The 6,000-nt window shown below is 46.3% G+C and overlaps 1 long non-coding RNA gene across 1 annotated transcript in view; it reads right to left on the bottom strand.

Moving 5' to 3' along the window:
* Positions 1-744: 744 nt before the first annotated feature.
* Positions 745-6,000, bottom strand: part of LOC142829879 (uncharacterized) — a 43,960-nt gene continuing 38,704 nt past the window's right edge. The window contains exon 3 of the long non-coding RNA XR_012904763.1: positions 745-1,330. This is a non-coding gene — a long non-coding RNA (uncharacterized LOC142829879). The remainder of the gene's footprint in view (positions 1,331-6,000) is intronic.

The following is a 6,000-nucleotide window of genomic DNA, read 5'->3' as shown; positions in this document are numbered from 1 at the left end:
GACCTGCGCAGACTGAATCGTTACCTCCTCAAGCAAAGGTTCAAAATGGCTACCCCTAGTGACTATAATTACAGCATTAGACAAAGGAGACTGGTTCGTGGTCCTCGACCTGCAGGATGTGTACTTCCATATAACAATTCACCCAGTACACAGACACTTCCTCTGGTTTATGATAGGATGAGATCATTACCAATACTGAGTACTTCCATTCGGTCTATCCTCGGCCCCAAGGGTATTCTCGAAGACTTTGGCTGTGGTAGCAGCATATCCACGCAAACACCACGTTATATTTCCTTACCTAGACGACTGCCTCATCAAAGGCACATCGGAAAAAGAAACACGTATGATTTCTACAACGAAACAAGTATTTGAGCTTTTAGACCTGCTCCTCAATACACAGAAGTCGACTCTGACACCTACTCAAAATATAGAATTCATAGGTGCTTGACTGGACTCTCTGACAGAGCATACTTACCAGAACAACGATTTCAAGCAATCCAGGATCTCATTACCACTGTTACACTGAGTCCTACTGTCCTTATTCTCACATGACTTCAACTAATGGGACATACGGCCGCTACCACCTACGTGTCTGCAACACTGGATCGCTATAGTCTACTCCCATCAAAAAGGGCAGGTACACAAGCGAGTAACTCCTCCTCTGCATGTACTTCAGTCCCTCACATGGTGGACCAAACCAAGAAATCTTCTGGCAGGCATACCTTTCCACCGGGACCAGCCTTCCATACATATAATCACAGATGCATTCCTCATGGGATGGGGAGCTCACATGGGAACAATATTGGCCCAAGGCAGATGGTCCACCCAACAGACAACTTACCATATCAACCTCTTGGAGTTCAAAGCTATTTTTGATGTATGCAAGCATTTCGAAACATACATCACTGGCAGAGTAGTCGGACTTTTAACCGACAGTGTATCAACAATGAATTATATCAATCGCCAGGGAGGCGCCTGATCACACTCCCTGTGTACCGAGGCAGTTCGTTTATGTAATTGGTGCATACGAAAGAATGTCACAATAATAGCTTCGTACCTACCAGGAGTAGACAATGTTATGGCAGACCAGCTGAGTACACACTTCACACCGAATCACGAATGGGAGAAACACCCCAGATACCTTCGCCCTATATTCCTTCTATGGGGCTTACAAGAAATAGATCTCTTTGCTTCCAGAGCAAACAAGAAATGTCAGCGGTATTGCTCCAGAGTGGGCATCAGGCGTGGATCTCTGGGAGACGCCTTTCTCCAATCCTGGAAGGGACCTTTGCTGTACGCGTTTCCTCCAGTTTTCCTCATCTTCAGAGTCCTGGAGAAAATTCGCAAAGACAAAGTCATGGTGATACTAATAGCACCGTTTTGGCCATGACAACCATGGTTCCCATACCTTTACCAGATGTCTCCTCAGCCACCTTACCATCTTCCGCTACACTACGATCTGCTGACTCAGAGATCAGGGACTCTACTCCACCCCCAGCCACACATGCTCAAACTGACAGCGTGGTTCCTTCTTGGTTCAGCCAAGGACATTCATTATGCTCACAATGTGTGAAGGACGTCCTCTTGCATAGCAGGAAGCAGTCTACCCTGGTCACATACCTGCACAAATAGTGCAGATTCCAACACTGGTGTTCTGATCATAGTTTGGAACCAACCTCTACATCTTTGGAGAATATCCTGGATTACATTTTGTACCTCAGACGCAGACCTGGTCCTTCCATTAATACGGGTACATTTGGCTGCTATCACCCCCTTTCACCAGCCTATACGGGGTTCTCAATCTTTGCGCACCCCACTACAAGGAGATTCTTAAAGGGCCTTTCTAATCTATATCCACCTCATAGACCACCACCACCCCTTTGGAACTTAGAAATGGTCCTTGATACTTCGACTCGCGCCCCCTTTGAGCTCCTTGCTACTTGTTCTCTCTATATAATGACACCGAAGGTGATTTTTCTATTAGCTATCGCTTCTGCTTTCAGGGTGAGTGAACTGGCCACCCTAATGTCAACCCCACCGTATATCATCTTCAGTAAGGACAGGGTTGTGTTATGTCCTCATCCATCCTTTGTTCCCAAAGTATGTTCCGAGTTTCATCTCAATGAACCAATTGTGCTTCTCACTTTCTACCCGAAACCGCACCAAACAACAGCCGAGATGAAGTTTCATCTCCTCGATGTGCGTAGAGCATTAGCATTCTACATAGATTGTCTATTCGTTTCTATTTCAGATTGTACGAAGGGGAAACCACTGAAGAGGATCTCCAACTTGGTGGTGGCATGTATTTAGCAATGCTATGCCCTAAGAAACGAACTGTTACCTCAGACCCCAATAGCACACTCTACCAGGGCCATTGCGACATCAACAGCATTTTTACAGGGGATTCCCCTTAGAGACATTTGTAGAGTGGCCACCTGGTCCACCAATGATACCTTCATGAGGCATTACGCAATTCTGCACTCTCAAATGCCAGATACCCTTCTGGCATCCACGGTCCTATCGACCGTAGTCATGTCATAAATCTGAGACCCACCTTCCTTTCGTCTTGAATGCTGCTACATATGCACCAACAGTTGAGCACCCACGGGGACACCACTTGAAGAAGAAAGAGAAGTTACTCACTTTGTGCAGTAACGATGGTTCTTCGAGATTTGTGTCCCCTTGGGTGCTCCACTGCCCGTCCTCCTCCCTGCTTTGGATTCTCTATTATATCTTTCAGATGACGGGGTGGTCTCGAGGAACTGGTGGGAGCTGGACCGCGCAACAGATCAAAAGGCATGAACGCATGCGTGGTCTGGCTGGTAACTGCTCATCAAAACTCCAAACTGCGGTGCCAGGACGAGCCCGACACTAACGGTGGAGCACCCACGGGGGGACACATCTTGAAAAACCATCGTTACTGCTCAAGGTGAGTAACTTCTCTTTATAAAAGAAAAAGCTATTAAAGCCACATCGTAATAAAGCTCAGAAAAGGTTCTATGCAATGCTGTTGTAACTGCTGTTGTAACAGAGGCAGCAGCATGGGCGTGGCAGGCTGTTCCTTGGGAACTGGTGCACTCCAATAGCAGGCTTTAAGCCATTTCTCCATGGGTACGGGGAGTCTGCATGTTACTGTGAACATTAACCAATGAGCCCAGACTCATCCATTAACCAAGTACATGGTTACACTTTCACATCCGTAGTTATTTGTCTAGAATTTGGCTCACCCCAGCCATTGAAGCAAAAGTACTTACAACATAAATACTATTTGTATATGAATCCACAGAACATCTTGGTTAATACTTGAGAGAGAAAATGCTTTCAGCTGTGACTGCAATGAAACAAATACAATAATCACTCATTCCTGCTCATTGTTATTTTCAAATGGCTTATCCCAGATGAAAAAGTTAGTTTTCTAAACTTGCATTGAGTGCTTTGAGCAACCAGCACTCAATCAGAAAGCTGGAAAGCATCCACATAATGGAGGCTCCCTAAGGAATAAATAAGGTGCTTTTACATATGAGTTATTTAAATAAATCTTAGCCATTGAATTACTGATATTCAAGCCATATTCATAAGTGACACTAATGATTTCTATGTTGACACTGAGTATTTAGAATAGATTGCAAATGCATTCATATTCACTGTTTCCTGTAGATCAGGGGTTGGCAACCTATGGCTCCCAAGCCAAATGTGGTTCAGTAGGGAGCCAGATATGGGTCTTTTGCTGCTCGACTTCAGTTCCCTCCCCCCCACACATCCCCATAGCAGGGAGCCTGTGCTGGTGCTCCAGCCTCACAGCCCCCTCAAGATTAGTGCGTCAGCACTGTCTTCCTGTGGGGGGGAGAGGATCGGGGGAGCCCCGAGCCTTCACTATCAAATCTGGCTCATGGGGAAGAAGAGGAGCCAAAACCATCTGCACACACTGCCACTTCCCTTCCCCCTGGGGGAACAGGAGCACATGGATGCGCTTCCTGAAGGCTTTCCAAGAATCTGACCAATGGAAGCCTGGGACCAGCACGTGATGCAAAAACAAGTAAGTGCCTCCCTTCCCATCATGCCCAGACCCCACACTCTCCCATGTAACCTCCTCCACTAAAACCCCACACCTCTAGTCTGTTCCTGCACCCTCCCCCCGGCCAGACACCTACTCCCATCCTGCTCCTGCATACTCTCTTGCTTCAGCACCTCCCTCCTGCCCGGACACCCTACCCCAAGCCTGCTCTGGCACCTTACTCTTTGGCCAAACATACTACCTCCAGACTGTTCCTGCACCTTCTCTTGCCTCTCTCCCTTCCTCCTGGCCATGCACCCTACTACAAGCCCACTCCCACTCAGACCTCACATCCTCACCCCCTCCCGGAGCCCACATCCCACCCATATCCTGCACCCCCATCCCTATCCATTCACTTGCAGTCCTGTCCCACACACTTAACACCTCATTTTTGGCCCCTCTCCAGAGCATGGAACCCCTTTCCCTGGAACCCCGGAAGAATTAATCTGGCCTGAGGCCTTGAAACTCAGTTCTCCCTGTTCCCTTCCTCCACCATTGCCTGGAGCACCAGGGAGTGAGGTGTTTCAGTTGGAGACTACTTTAGTGAGAGTTGGGGGACAGGGAAGATTGGAGGGTTTTTTTTTGCTTCTCACTTATATGGTTCCCGACTGATTTTTGTGTGACACAGTGGCTCCCGACTCCTGCTATAACTAAAGACAATGTTGAAACCTTCTGTGTTGGACATCAATATTTTACTTCATTTAGAATGAAGCCTGGGCAACAAGGCCCAAATGGAGGCCCGGCCCCCATCAGGCTGCACTGTCCCCAACCCCGATCCTGGGGCAGGCCGCCATCTGGCTGCAGGAAGGGCTGGTGTCAGCCCCACTCCTACTACAACATGGGTAGGAGGGGAGACCACAATCTGGCTGTGGCAATCCTGACCCACCCCTCATCCAGCCACTGCTGCCCAGGTGCAGCAGCTCAGCTTTGGCCAGGTAAGGTAATCTGACCTCAGCCTCCCCACCTATATTCACGCTCAGCGCTTGTCCCCTACACCTCCCCACACCCCAACCCCCTTCCCTGAGCCCCTCATACACGTTAACTCTGAATCCTGCACCTCCAGCAGCAGCAGAAGTCCCATTTTAATAAAGTCTGAGTACAATGTTTAATTTATGCTATTATTAATCATCATGCCAGTTACCAATAATATTAAGTTGTATGTTTTCAATCCTGCAAATAGGCGTTCTTATATGGCTCTTTGTTGACCACTTGTTCTGAATTTTTATGTAGTTTGGCTTTGGTTTGAAAAGGTTGCTGATCCATGCTATAGATCAATATATTTGCAACACCCAACATACTTGTGTTCATAAATGAACAAAAAAATAGAGCCACGAAAATTTAAATCTTAGAAGAAAAGATAATACAATATTTTGCTAGCTCTTTTTTAATGTTTTACAAAGTTGTTGGAATGTATATAAAAGCAAAATATTAGATTTTTTTTACCTTGCTGTAAATTAAGATATCAAATAAGCCATACAAACAGCTAAAGGTTCATCTAGCCCAGTGACCTGTCTTGCAACAGTGGCCAATGCCAGATGCCCCATTGGGAGTGAGTAGAACAGGTAATGATCATGTGATCCCTCTCCTGTCATCCATTTTCAGGCAAACATAGGCTACGAACACCATTCCTACCCATCCTGGCTAATAGCTATTGATAGATTTAACCTCCATGAATTTATCTAGCTCTTTTTTTGAAGCCTGTTAAAGTCCTAGTCTTCACAACATCCTCTGACAAGGAGTTCCACAGGTTGATTGTGTGATGAGTGAAGAAAACCTACCCCTTGTTTGTTTTAAACCTGCTACCTATTAATTTCATTTGGTGACCCCTAGTTCTTATATTATTGGAACAAGTGAATAAGTTTTCCTTATTCACTTTTTCCACTCCAGTCATGATTTTGTAGACCTCTTTCATATCCCCCCTTAGTCTCCATTTTTCTAAGATGAAA

This window comes from Pelodiscus sinensis, chromosome 6 (assembly GCF_049634645.1).
Source record: "Pelodiscus sinensis isolate JC-2024 chromosome 6, ASM4963464v1, whole genome shotgun sequence".
NCBI lineage: Eukaryota > Metazoa > Chordata > Testudines > Trionychidae > Pelodiscus > Pelodiscus sinensis.
The sequence above is the reverse complement of the archived record's forward strand: the minus strand, read 5'-3'. Positions and strand labels throughout refer to the sequence as shown.